General features: G+C 42.9%; 1 protein-coding gene and 1 long non-coding RNA gene across 4 annotated transcripts in view; both read right to left on the bottom strand.

The window, feature by feature from the left end:
• MYLK (myosin light chain kinase) overlaps positions 1-15117 on the bottom strand; it is a 1710670-nt gene that overhangs the window by 175984 nt on the left and 1519569 nt on the right. The window lies entirely within an intron of this gene.
• LOC147732559 (uncharacterized) lies at positions 3284-13504 on the bottom strand. The gene is made up of 3 exons (XR_015308675.1): positions 11734-13504; positions 9672-11679; positions 3284-3455 (listed from the first exon to the last, which is right to left on the bottom strand). It is a non-coding gene; the product is annotated as an uncharacterized LOC147732559 (long non-coding RNA).

Genomic DNA, 15117 nt, shown 5'->3' on the forward strand with positions numbered 1-15117 from the left:
CATACCCTGGCACCAATTCACCGGAAAAAACCATTCCAGTTTTCAAATATTCATCGGAGTATTACTAGCTACCATCAAACACAAAAAAAAACCCTGCATGAATGTCTTACAATAAGAATGCAACATCATAGACTATTTATGCCTGACCAATAATTTTTCAAATCAAACAACTAGTCTAAATGTGTGTCCACCACCGTACAAAACTAACATCAACTTAGTCCATTAATACATGGTTATGCAGCACTTAGTGCGGCTGAATATAATGATATTGTATCTGTCTCCCCACACGCTAGATACCAATAAAGCCCAGTGAGAGTAAATACAATTCCGCCATAGTCCTATTTCTACCGCTATCATTGTGAGGGATTTAAACGAATAGGAATACGTCCTTCTGGGTATCCGGGGGCAGAGTCAACACAAGCAGCGTCTTACCGACACAAGCGGGTAAGTTTGGCGTTCCCTCTGTTCAACCGGTAACGCTTTTCAGTACGAGGCTTTACACGGAGCAACTAAACTTTTAAAGTTGCCCCCTCCCTTTCAGCTCTATTCTAGAAAGAGAATATCCATCCCCGTTGAGGAACCTCGTACCCTTCTTGAAGGTAAGAAGAACAACATTGTATTTTTATGCCTCCTTCCCTCCCCGCTTAAATGTGTAATCCAATTAAGCTCTGTTCTCGCCCTAGCTATTTGCAATCCAACTAAATGAGACTATCGCTACCTTATGAAATAACGCATTTGGATGCTACCTCTGATAACTATAGTGCATACCCTACTAGTGGTTCTTTTGACTAGTAATACTTGTGATACTAAAAGAGCACGACCCTTGCCCAAAACTTAACTGACCCCGTGTCACCCATTTCAGACTTACTTGATCACATAAAATCTTTGTTAAGTTTCTGTAGACACAGGCACTTTCAAGACCCCCTCCGTATGAAACCTTTTCTCTGAATCACTAGCTACAATGCAAGCTAAAATTTTACAAAAAGAAGTTTTTTGTATATCCCAGAAAGATGTGCTGTTATGCATGTGTACAAGCTTTTCTGAAAATACTTGCTTGTCTCCTCGTTTTCTCTCTCTCTACAGATTTGAGGGGAATTATCCCAGTGTTCGCATTATAACACTGCTCATTACTACACAAGTAGTGTAAGTACATCTATGTTTGTTTGTCCTGACGAAAGCTCCACAGACCCGGCTGGGCGCTAGGGAGCTGAAACATGTCAACGCTATTTACAAAGTAGTATAGTGAGATCCAATAACTTGTTCTCATACCTATACCCACCATTTTTAAGGACACTCTTAACCTTTTCCATTAAAGTTCTTCTCAGGTTAAGTTTTGTTTTTTAATCATTTTTTATCACCTTTTTTTCTCTGGACACTGCTGCCAGAATCTAAGGTTGCCTCTGGATGAGGCTGGCATACAGCACGTTAATTGGACATCCAATGATAAATGCCATAACGCTAATGTGGGGCGGAGTACAGTAATATACCGCATTCGAACAACATTGCGTTTATGAGGATGTTCCCAGCTAACCTAAAGGTTTAGCAGTAACAAGTGTCCATTCCACCTTTTGATTACCTAACTGAAAAAACAGACACAAAGTCTAATGCTAAGTCTAACGCTAATGTGGGGCGGAGTACAGTAATATACTGCATTCGAACAACATTGCGTTTATGAGGATGTTCCAAGCTAACCTAAAGGTTTAGCAGTAACAAGTGTCCATTCCACCTTTTGATTACCTAACTGAAAAAACAGACACAAAGTCAGTTATTAAAGCACAATATGATACAAATATACACAGAAATCAAAGACACCCACATGTCAATGTTATAATATAGCATTAGCGCTGCCATAGCGGGCTATACCGGCCATTAAAGGCCCCCTCCAACATTAAAGGCCCGAGCTGAAGGAGAGAACCCTTAACAAGCTAACAAACCTTTAATGGCCAGTGGAGCTCATTGCAGAGGTCTCCAAGGCTATTAGAACATTCCACCCCTAGAGATCAGTATGTTCTTATTTGTTAAACAAAAGAGACATGGAACCCCAGGTTGTTGGAAATCCTCTCGGGCTCAACGACCTTGGGCTCCGTGAGGCCTATGTTCACAGCAACAACTGTGAACAACCATTGAAATGTTGATGCTCTTGGCTTCTACCGGCCATTAAAGGCCTGGGCACTCAATTGTCTTTGATGAAGCACTCAACATTCTAATGTTCTAATGTTTTAAAGTTTCAATCAAGAATTTATATGGACAGGTAGGTCCATTATTATACCACACAGGGTTCCTTAATAAATATGTGGTCATTAAAACGTAATATGTTTTTGTGAAGAACTGAGCTGATTACTGTTCCATATCTACTTGCCCTAAAAAATTCACGAGTTAAATGAAACGATATTATAACAGGGATAAACAGGTGCCTATAGTATCCATATATTTTCCTAGCCAGTATTGGTAGTGGGGGCGTTTCTGTTTCATTACGACCTGAAGAATGGTTGGAACAGGTGATCGCTATGGTGTAAATTTAAAGAACCATCAGCTAGATTCATCAAAGTCCCGATTTGCAAGTCCTTAATAGCCATTATTAAGGAATCGCTATTAAGGACTTGCAAATCGGGATTCATGTAGAAATCGCAAAATAAATTGTGATTCCTACAGCCTCCTTATTTGCGATTAGCAAATTGCTAATCGCAAATAAGGAATAACTCCCCATTCATTCCTATGGGCCTAAAGGCCCATTGGAATGAATGGGGAGTCAATCCTTATTTGCGATTAGCAATTTGCTAATCGCAAATAAGGATGCGATTTCAAGGGTGCCAGGGGTGTCCAAAAGACACCCTGAAGCACCCCTGAAATGTGAATTTACACTGATGTTGTGCACACACATGTCCAAAGGACATGTGTGTGTGTAACATGCAACTTAGAAAAAAGCCTTTAAATGCATTTTTTTAAGTTTTCGCTATTTACGACGAGGTTTGACTTCGTGGTAAATAGCGCTCCTAAATTGCGAATTCAGAATTTTTAAATGTTTCATGAATAGCATTTAAGGAATCTCTAATAGAGATTCCTTAAATGCTAATCTCGCAAATTTGCGAATTCTTTATTAGCGATTTTTGAATTTGGGATGATGAATCCCAAATGCAAAAATTGCACTCGCAAAGGGCCAGATTCTCAGTATCTGACCCTTTTGCGAGCGCATTTCGCTTGATGAATATGGCAGTTAGAATCCAAATCAAAATTTTAAAAGAATTGAATAATTTTGTGACTTTTCCTATGACCCTTTTTCTTTCATTTCAATAAGTGAGAATAATTAAAGGTGGGCTAAAGTCCCCTTAATGCAATTTGGATGTTAAACTCCTTTTCTGAATAATCGCATTCCTACTTCTCACTAGTATTCCTTCTTCTCATTATTTCGCGTGCCCATATTTCTAGAGCTTGCATTATGTAGAATTCACTCGTCACTAGACAACTACCAGTGACCGGAGGGTGCCAGGAGGCTGTTCAGTCCTGATGAAGTGTTGGGAAATATCGAATTATTGTGCCTGAAGAAGGTGGTCGGATCAGCTAATTTCACCGACACGCGTCGCTACTTAAAAGCACAAAATCGAATTGGGAACACGCTACCTTTGCACAGGAGTGCCTACCTAAACTTAATTGCGGAATCCTTCGTTGCTGGAACCCTGAGCCTGTCCTACCTGTCACGGACGCTGCTCCTTGCCGCACCCGCTGCGCGGGTGCCGCTGCGTGTCTCTCTCGTTGGGAGAGTGCACCTGGCGGACTTTGGGGGCAGTGAGGCGGTGAGTCATCGACAGGGGTGAAGCGCGGCAGGAACTCGCTCTTCCAGGAGTCCCTGCGTGGCCTACCAACATCCGGCCAGCGCCCCCTGCTAGCCCTGCCCCCCGCCCGGCAGAGCAAGTGGATAAAGAGACTTCTACCCGGGGACAAAGCGGGAACACGCTACCTTTGCACAGGAGTGCCTACCTAAACTTAATTGCGGAATCCTTCGTTGCTGGAACCCTGAGCCTGTCCTCCCTGTCATGGACGCTGCGTGTCTCTCTCGTTGGGAGAGTGCGCCTGGCGGACTTTGGGGGCAGTGAGGCGGTGAGCCATCGACAGGGGTGAAGCGCGGCAGGGACTGCTCTTCCAGGAGTCCCTGCGTGGCCTACCAACATTCGGCCAGCGCCCCCTGCTAGCCCCACCCCCGCCCTCCTTTCGGGCTATTTAAGAAGGAGCAGAGACCGCTCCGCATGACGCGAGCGGGACGCCCGGAGCTAAGCCCGGGCAAAGGGCGGGCCCTCTGTGGCCCTCAGAGGCCAGAAGAGGCCGGGCCGGGCCACCTCTCTTACATCGGCCAGGTAATTAGCTACTGCCCGCACTGTGCACTCTATCCTTATACCTTACCGAGTGTCCATCTTTGCATCTACCCCAATACTGACTTTGCCATTTACCTGCATATTCTCTTCCTTGGTGAATTGATACAGTATGAGGAGGGGTTTGAAATCTGGAAGAATGCCTGTTCTCCGATCGAAAACCAAACAAAAGGAGTCCAACCCTCAACCGGTCCCTACCCTTACTGCAATTGACATTATGTTACAACAGACTATAGGGGCAGTATCTTCTGCTATAGCCAGCACAGAAAGGAGGCTATCTCTACCTCCAACAATACTCGTGCACGATTCTCAGGAGGTAGCAGTCGACACCTTGGCTATACCTCTAGATGCTACTGATGATCTGGACTTAAGCCTTGGAATCACTGCCTCCTTTGCTGAGCTCCCGTGCGGCCAGCCTTCTACCGAGCTCTCAGGGCCTTCTCAAAACACTCTCCCTGACTTTAGCCCCACAAGGGATATTGAAATGTCAAATAATCCAACTGCAGGAAAAGAGAGCGTAGGCACCTCAAGTAGCGTCCACAAGAGCAAGAAAAAACCTAAAGCTAATGTACGCAATCATAATTTAGTGACTCCAACCTCCAACTCCTCACCAGGCATACCTTGTTGGGTGGCAAACATGGTAGCTGACCTGAAAGCCGATCTTGAAGATACGATTATAGCACACATCAAGCCTCTCATGTCAAAAATTGACAGACTGACATCATTAGTCAATACTAAAGAGTTTGGGTCAAATAAGCAAAGTGGAAATGCGGGCACAACATCTCAAGAGGGCACCAAAGTGGGGACATCGGGGGGTCCATCCAGCAAACCTGCAAAGGATGCTCCTTCTAAACCTAAACCAGCCCCAGCAAACTCAGCGCCAGCCATGCAACACCCGACCCACACTGGGAAGAAAGCTTCGAATGCTGTTTCAAATTCTATAACTGCTTCTACCCCGCAGCCCCAGCAGGCTTCTGGCACAAGCAAATCTCCTAAACAAGGAGGCAAGGACGAACAAAGCACCAGGAAGCACACAACAAATGCCTCCACACCTACCAGAAACAAAGAGGCAAAGTCTAAACCAACTCTCTTCAGGACACTCAATCTACCACCAGAAGCATCACCCTTTGTGGTGGTATTGACGGGTGTACCACCGCTGAAGGAAGGAAGAATGGAATCCTTTGTCGAGCTAAGAAATAAATGCGCTCAATGGTTACAGATAAATAGACCGTTACCCCCACATATGACTGGAGAAATACTAGCAGTCAGAAGAGGAGAGTGGATAGGTAGGAACACCAAAACAATAGCAGGGGATGTTATAACTATTAATTTTAAGAACCCAGCAGTAGTGAATTATATCTGCAACACACACAACAGTGGAGTTAGCACCGAAATCCACCCACTCCCCCTCTCCTACTTCTATCCATTGGCTTCTAGACAACATATCCCGAGGTTAGGTTTACCAATTAATAGAGCATGTTTACAAGCTCCACACCATAGTTTCCACCAATGGCAACTACCTTGGCAGGGCCCCCCTGTAGCCGACCCCTTTTTATCCCAGTTCGCACACTGGAATAGGTTTTGTGCCCTTGAAGATGTAGATTGACTCACTCCTGAAGTAACCAGCACCCTATCCTTGGACCCGAAAAGGGGGGAGGTGACATCCACGATAGTTAGTTCGCAATCCAAGTGCTCTAATCCTATAACCATCACAGCTCCAAGTAACATCCAGCCAATTTCCTATATTCACAAAAGTAATGGACTGGGACCACATTTTAATACTAATACCAAAAATAATCGCAACTTTGATAAGGACCCTATAAAAATCCTTAGCCGGAACCTTGCAGGGATCCATAGGAAACTGGGTCTGCCAGAATGGAATGACTTGGTCGATGCGCACAAAATTTGCCTGTTTCAGGAGACTTGGAGCATCGAACCGCTCCATAGGGTAGGTTTTGTAACTCATTTCATACCCGCTGAGAAAGCAATACGGGGGAGGGGACGACCCTCGGGGGGTCTCCTTATCTGGGTAAGCATTTCTCTTAACTGCTGCATATCTTCTAAGCAGGTTAATAGCCCAGATATACTTGGAATCATACTGAGAAACCCCAGTAGGGGCTTAACCCTTGTCCTGTATAATGTCTATGCTAGAGGCACCAAAAATGGGTCCGCATCATTGGTAATAACTAACCTTGAGGCACAACTTAGAGACCATGCTGAAGGTGACCATACCATAGTAGCGGGCGATTTTAACTGTACCTTTGAGCCTCTCCCTATGGTTGATATTCCAGACCTAGATGAGGATGACAGTAAATGGGGTATTCCACCACTAACCATCCCCCCGATAAAAAGATGGTCCCGAAATGCTATCCAGTTAAACGCGATGTCTTTAGAGTTCGGCCTAAGAGCTACCAATGGCCGCACTTTGTCAGATCGCCTGGGTGCTCCCACATTCAACCGAGTTAATCAAACCTCAAGGATTGACTATATCCTGTTGGATCTAAAACTTTGGGGACTGTTGCAAGACATGATAGTTATACCTACTGTCGAAAGCGACCACAACTCGCTATCCCTATCTTTATCTAATCCCTGGTCAAGTAAAATAATTGTGGCCCCACCCAAATGTGCACATAGTACAACGGTTTCCTCCTGCGGTAGGCGCCTAAAGTGGCGCAAAATCTCTGCTGATGTGTTTAAACTCTCCACCATAAACGATTTACTAAAGGCCTCACAAATAGAATTAGATACTACCAACTTGGATCTGTCAGCTGAAAAAGCTACACCCATTTTTGAGGCGGTCGTAAAATCCATAGGGGAAGTATTCTTGGTAAAAGGCTCCGCAGGGAGCAACCTGCCCAATCACAAACCCAGGGGAAAGCATGACTGGTACACGTCATCATGTAGACGGGCAAAGTCTCTCTTAATAGAGGCCGTTAAAAGTAAATCCCAACCCCTGATCCAGTTGGCTAGAAAAGATCATAAGAGAATAAGGACACTTGCAAAAAGAGAATGGGAAGAAGAGTACTGGCGTGTACTTAAAGAGGCCAGCTCTAAAAAAGACCCAAAATGTTTCTGGGACACAATCAGAGCCAGAAATAGACCAGACAATGATCTTATAACATGTAGCATCCCAAGTCAGGCATGGGTTAGCCACTTCTCAAAACTATATACTCGTCAAGTTGACCCCAGTGACACTTTTGCCCCTTATGCTGCTGAATGGAAGGAAAGGGCCCTAATTAGATGCCAATTGGAAGGGGAGCCCCAATTCGAAAGACTCGACTTCACACTAAAGGAAGTGGAGTATGCCATAAGCACCATCATTCCCCAAAAAGCTGCTGGTCCGGATGGCATTCCTGGGGATCTTTTGAGATCAGATATCCCGAGGTGGGGCAAACTTATCCACTGCTTACTTACCGCCATCTGCAGGGGAGCTCTGATTCCTTCATCTTGGAGGGGGGCGGAGGTTGTTCCCATCTATAAAAAAGGTGCCAGGGAAGATCCGTCTAACTATAGACCTATCAGTCTACTGGACATTAGCCAAAAAGTAGTTGGTAAGGTACTATTGATTAGAATCTTAGACTGGATAGACGAAAACAAAATCCTTTCGGACTACCAGGCAGGATTTAGAGTGGGAACAGGCACAATTGAGCAAGCCTTTAGGTTGATGATGGTGTATTGGAAGGTTGTGGTCATAGGCAAGGGCAGTCTTTACCTCGCGTTTATCGATCTAAAGACTGCCTTTGACCTAGTACAGAGGGAAACTCTATGGAGAGTTCTTGATGACATGGGGATGCCACCCAATATTCTCTCATTACTTGTTAGGCTACATGAAAAAAGTTTTGCTCAGATAAGGTGGGGACCAGAAGGCGAAAAAACCAGCTGTATCCCGGTTGAGAGAGGGGTCCGCCAGGGATGTGTTCTAGCTCCCACCCTTTTTTCCCTTTACATCAATGGGGTGGTCGAGCATCTTCGGAAACATCCTTCAGACGAACCCATCCCTGGCTGGAGAGCGTATACCGACCCTCCTCTTTGCGGATGATACGCTTTTAATATCTAAAACTCCAATAGGACTACAAAGATTATTAAACAACTTCCAATCCTTCTGTTCTAAGCGAGGCCTGGTAATCAACACTGATAAGACAAAATACCTTGTGTTGAACCCACCATCGAAAACAGTACACCCGCCTACCCTGAATGCAGAACCTTTGGGGAGGGTAGAAGTTTTTGACTACTTGGGCATTCGTTTGTCTCACAAAATGCACTGGGGCCCACGCCTTGACAAGATGTTGCTTAATCACAAGAGAATAACAGGAGCCCTGCTGAAAGAACAACGATCTTGTACAATTAGACCCATAGCTGCTGTCCTTGAAATCTACACAGCCAAAGGGGTGAGCTCTGCCCTCTACGGGGCGGAGCTATGGGGTTCTTCTATCACCAACGAATTGCCCAAGTCCGAGAGGAAATTCTGCAGGGCAATTATGTCACTCCCGCAAGGCACCATTGACGACCTAGCAAAATTACGTCCACTTTTGTTATGGGCACGTCTGTGGCGAGTTCAGGAACTTGGTAAATATGCGGAGGGCCTCTCAGAAATCATGTCTCTACCAGGGTGGCACAAAATCAAATGGCTGAGAGACATGAAAACTTTGTTATTTAATTTGGGCCTGAAGCAACCCTCAAAACTCTTTACTGGAACTGGGTTACATCACAAAGGAACTCTAATGAATCCCTGGGTAGACTCACTGAGGACTTTTTGAAATTTAAGAACCTACCGAAACGGGAATTGTACTTGGACATTATTGAAAAACCTTTTGATAGGGCCCTTTATTTTAAATTTAGAGCTGGAACTCTCCCCTTGCATGCCTTTTCATCACGGTGGAAATCACCTGCGCAAACTAGTGAATTTTGTCCAGTATGTATAAACAGACCTGAGACTGTGGCGCACTTTATGTTTGAGTGCGGAGAGTATGCTCTGCCTAGGAAGAAATGGCTCAAACACTTGTGCCGCCAGCTGGGCACTAGACGTCATGTGGAGGCCTTACGCATATTAATGTCTGATAGTCGCACCTTGTATGCTTGTGTTCTAGCCAAGTTTTTAGCATGGGCCTGGTCCATTAGAGCCAAAAGGCTTAAATCAACTGTTTAATTCTTTTTTAAATAATTTATGAAAAGCCTTTTTTAAGTGAATAGCTAAATTTTTTTAAAGTATTTGCACACAAACTTTTTGCACATTTGTCCTCTTGTGTTGATTTTTAATGTAAAGCTTTCATGATAAATTTTATCGAAATAAAGCCTTATTGACTTGACTTGAAAAGATTTTTTTATTATTTTTCTTTGTAAAATAGGATGATTTACTTTATTAAAATAATACAGCTTGATGAATAAACCAAAGAAATCTTCAGGGGTGAGTGCTGTGTTCAGTAAAACCATATAAAACTCAAATCAAAGAAAATGGTAATCTCAGTGTAAGTAAAGCAATGTTCAAAAGTAAAATAACTTCAAATGCAAAAAAGGGAATAATGTAAAATATATTGGCTATTTTCATTTCCTAGTTATGCAAATCGAATTTTGCAACCTTTCTAAGATGCTCAACTCCGTGCTGTAGCCTCTGATCTATACATTATGTGTTTCAGCTAGAGTCGTGTAAAGTAGTATGTTTATTATATGCACACAATTGTATGTATAAATTGGACCAAGAACGAATTGCTTAAGCCACAATGCTCAACAAAAATCATCAGTTTCTCGTCATCGAACAGGCTGTTACATTTAGGTGGAATTCAGCCCCTTTTTTGTACTGCATAATTTAATTATGTTCCTGAGGGGGAAAGAACAAGCCACACATTCCCTCTTTTTTTCCATTCAGGCTGCCAGCTTCCAATTTGAAGCTGGCCGGGAAATGTTTTCGTCTCCCCACTTAAAACAGGCATGTAACTTTTTTTTTTTTTAAATCTAAAATTAAAACAATGTTATGCATTTAAGCCTTAAAACCACAAAATAAAGATTCCAACTTTGACTTGGATCTATTGGTTAAAGTTTTCCATTAAAAGAATGATACAGTGCTGCGCACCAACAAAGTAGAACAAGGACATCTTTGGTTAATCCCTCCTCTGCTCACTGGATCATACCATAAACAGCCTCCCTCTTGGTCGCTGGACCATTATATGTCAGTGCGGCTTCAAGTAATAGATGACAGCGCGTGGCTGGCAGCACTAAAGCTGTACAACAGCTAGGCTACTACTGCCCACATAGAATGAGTGTTAACCGTTTCACCAGGAACTTGATAAAATAATAACTTTATACATTCATTTTACTGAAAGAGACGCTCTCTCCTGCTTTAAGCTGAAAGACATTCAAGTAGAAGAATCTGGGAGCTGGTTCTCCTAAGCTGGGGCGATAGCGGAAATGTGTCACTTCTTTGAACCAAGATGACATTACAGCCTTTTTTTTGCTGCGGAGGAGCGAAGGGAAGATGTAGAAGCTATAGAAATTAAGATTCGGTTATTTCCTTTTAAGGAAATTGCTTTAACTATCTGGGTGAAAAGGGGTAGCTTGCCAGCAAGGGAGTCGCCAGAAGAAGAAAATACCCCCAAATTACACTCATATATAGCATTAAATGCAAAAGGAAATTGAGTGATCTCAACTCTTCCTATGAAATGCCATGGAAATTATAGTCCCTTGGGAAAATATGCAGAAATTGGTGCTAAAGTATTAATATTACAGAAAGATTTTAATTGAATTTGGCCAAAAACTACACGTTTACCAGTACTGGCTTACTTCTCTAATTCATCCTTTTTCTTTCCTTTTAGGTTTCTTTCAATGCATCTTTCCATCATATTTCTATATTTGATGTGCATTTAATTCTTTATTTCTGTCTATTTTTTGCTCATTCCATCTGACCTTTTTCTAGCTTTCCATTCATCTGTGTCTGTGTGTGCAAGGCTCGCTAGAGTTCGCCAGTACATATCTTAGTAGACATCGCACTGTTCTTCTCTTGTCCTTTAAAGGCAGCACATGAGCAAGTAAGTGTGCTTAAATTATATATAAAGCAAAAATCAGTATAGACATGCAGCCCGGAGGTGAACGTATCTGGAGATGTTTTACAAAACAGTGATGCTAAAAATCACATAGGTTTAACAATAAAAGGAGTGTTCTAACAGTGGAGATCCAGCTACATGTTGCATTATTGAAAATAAATTAGCCCTTGAACTGACAACATGAACCACTATGCAAATGAAATTTATTGTGTCACCAACAACAACAGATCCTCGTGCTTGGAAGCATATGGTGCTCACCAGGCTGTCTGAGCACCACATTGCTATGGCTCATTCACTACCACTTAGAGGCTTTTTATCCACCTAATTGACTTCACTGGTATAGCCAACCTCCACCTGCATTGGAAAGATCTCCTTCTACACAGCAGAAAGCTCAGCCTGCTTTTACAGCAGAAATAGTATTTGCAACTCCTACAATACCCAGAATTGGGTAAATGCTGCTCCATCAGGCAATGCTTTAATTGTCAAAAACTAATTTCATACATAAATAATAAGAGCTCCTCAGCCCAGCTGAAGCACTTATCATATAGGAGTTGTCAGAGCTGAGATGATCCGAATCCAGAAAAACGGTCATGCATGCCTTCAGCAGTAGCAGACTGGACTACGGCAACACTCTACACTGGAATCAACAAGAAACTATTTTGCAAACTCCAGACCGTCCAGAACACCCAACACCTATGCAATCTCCACTGGCTACCCATCGAAGGAAGAATAACCTTCAAGCTCCTCACGTACGCATACAAGGCCCTCCACAATATTGGACCAGTATACCTAAACAACTGTCTTTTCCTTCCACACACCCAAGAGACACCTCCGATCAGCTGGCCTCTCTCTGGCCACAATACCACACATCTACAAGACCAGAATTGGAGGAAGGTCCTTCCCCGACCTCGCAGCCAAGGCCTGGAATGACCTCCCCCTCCACCTCTGGTAAGTCCCTACACTGCTACTGTTCAGGAAGGAACTCAAGACCTGGCTCTTTGGATGGCCCAAGCACTCAACTGAGCCGCCCGTTGTCCCCTCTAGCGCCTTGAGTCCCTTGCTGGTGAGTAGCTGCGCTTTGCCAACCCTGACTGATTGACTGATCATTATTTAATGGCCCTCCCACATGTGTTGTATATTGTATTATCATATTTATACTGTGTTTCATATTCCAATGTGGGGATGTGTGTTATCAATTTGGTAGCATATTACACTGTGGGAGAGTGCATGGTTGGAAGGGTGTTGTAGTTCTTCTGAATCTATGTGAAGACATGTTGTGGTGTCATGCATGAGCAACTAAAGAGGAACTAGTGTCTTGGGATGCCATGTCTAGTTATGTGATGGAGGAAAGAAATGTGAGCCATAGAAGGTATGATTTTATTCAGCAGGTAGTTATAGTTTACTCTGCCTGACCTGAGATTTGTTTTTGCTTTCAAATATGTTTCCCAATTTTTTCCAGTGTTGGCTGCAGCCATTGCATTGATAAAGCTGTAGGATCTTGTAAATATGAGGAAAGAGGAAATATGCACATACTGAGGATGGACTCATCTTCATTATGCCTAACCAACTTCATATGACCACCCCTTCAGAAGATGGAATTATTTGAGACAGCTATCCCAGTAAACAAGAAGGTGGTCTTGTTCTAGTTTAAAAGAAAGGAAAACAGGCCAACAAATTTAGAAAACCTAAGCATGACTCGATGTGAATTCCTGCTCATAAAATGTTCACCAACTGCTACCTTCTCCTGTTCATTCCTTTTGATAAACAGGCCATCCCAGTGTTTTGGAGAACTTCAAAGATGCAGGGATTGATGCTGTGATGGAGGACACCTCTAGCCACAAACAACCTTTGTATCCTTGTAGACATGAATATTAGATTGATTGTCCCTCTTAACATATGGAAAATTCACCACATTCAAACAAGATCCAAATTGCTGCCAAATCATAGGAAGAACAATACACTCAGCAGGACACATTGCATCACATTCTTCCTATTGCCTCAATGTGACCTGATAAGGTGACTATCACACCTTACCACGTCACATTGAGGCAACAGGAAGATCCCATATCATATGAGGCGATCACCAAGTCATCTCTCTCAACATCTACCTTCCAAGACAAACACATCCACAGAGAAGACCCAGAACAATATGCAGGCAATGGAAGAAACAGTGTCAAGCTCTGAATCTTTGCTCAATTTTATCTTGAAAGAAGTGAAGGAGTTCTCTTACTGTATCATCAACATGTTGGACTGAAATAGAATACTTAAAATAGACCCAGGAAACAAAACCAAGAAGATGAAACCATGAATCAGTGAAAAGAAAGAAATTGAAAAAGGAGCTGGCCAATCTACAAAGAATGTGGATGAAAATACATGGCAATCTTAATAAATCCTGCTGCTACTACTTCAAAACATGACACACAAAAAGCAATGCAAATGGAAAATAAACTATATAATTTGACACACTTAGCCATGGTACAATGCCTTTTGATTTTAATTATAAAAATAAAAACCTCATAAAAGTCTGTAACCCAAATGCATTGATTCCATCACACCACACTAACAAGCATTCGGTGATACTATTTCCAAGGAATTAAGCCTTAAAATAGAGAAATAAAAATATCAACTCAAGAACAAAATGGCCACAACACAACAAATACATGAAATATTCAACTTAACTAAAGGATGGAATAATCAATAGCTTTTCACCTCCTTCCATTAATCAAGGAATTTATTGGTCTAATCAAGAAAAGTAATCCAAGTGGTTCCCCAGAGACCCTTTCGCAGAGAAATTCTTTTTCAGCATTTTTCTTAGTGCATGCATCAGACACATGACATTGAATATTGTGAACACATTTTAAACACAGGCTGATTCTTACTAGATCTCTATACTTGATTCATTGGCTCACTCTTCAAGAAAAAAATCTTTATCCATCTTAGCCGAAAAAACCTTTTCTTGGAAAGTTATTGTAAAGGGCAGTCTTTTCTCAGATCCATACTTTCATTGAAGAGAATAATATACATGCTAGCAATCTGAGTTCCCCGACCCCCACCCCTCCCAACAGAGAAATACTTGCGAATACCTCAAGTTGACAACTTAAAAGAACGTGACTGCACTACTACTTTTGGACAGATTTGGAACCATCAACACTGTATAACACTAAACACTGCTTCAGAGACTAGAATTGCTAGGCATATGAGGAGATATTACAAAATGGACCTCTTCCTTTCTTATAGACTGCACCCCACCGCTGAGTACCACAAGGTTAATTTACCACTCTACTTCTGTTTAATTTGTGGCTTCCTCCTTTCTTGGAGATCAGTTCATTAAGTTTGACCAATAGTCATTAGCGTGTGCTACCGGGCAGTAGTGTTGAGGCGGGGAGGGGGTGTTAAAAAACCCCATAAAAAACACTTACGTTTCCGGTGCCTTTCCTCTGTCCTCATCTTCTTCAGGTTGAAGAACCAGAAAGCACCTGGGCTCCTGAATCCCCTGATCAATCATAGCGCTGCAGTGCAGCGTTGTGATTGGTTTGAGCACCGAGGTACGGTACTCAGCCAGGGAATGGGAGTCTGGGAATGTTCTCCATCAGGTTGTACAACACCTCCCGGTGGAGAACATGCCAAGTGCACATGACGGTTTGGCCAACCTGAGACAGCCAGCCAAATCCTCATGTGCACTTAGGAGAGTGCCAACACTCCTTCCCCTTCTTTAGAAG

This window comes from Lissotriton vulgaris, chromosome 2_1, assembly GCF_964263255.1.
Source record: "Lissotriton vulgaris chromosome 2_1, aLisVul1.2, whole genome shotgun sequence".
Taxonomy (NCBI): domain Eukaryota; kingdom Metazoa; phylum Chordata; class Amphibia; order Caudata; family Salamandridae; genus Lissotriton; species Lissotriton vulgaris.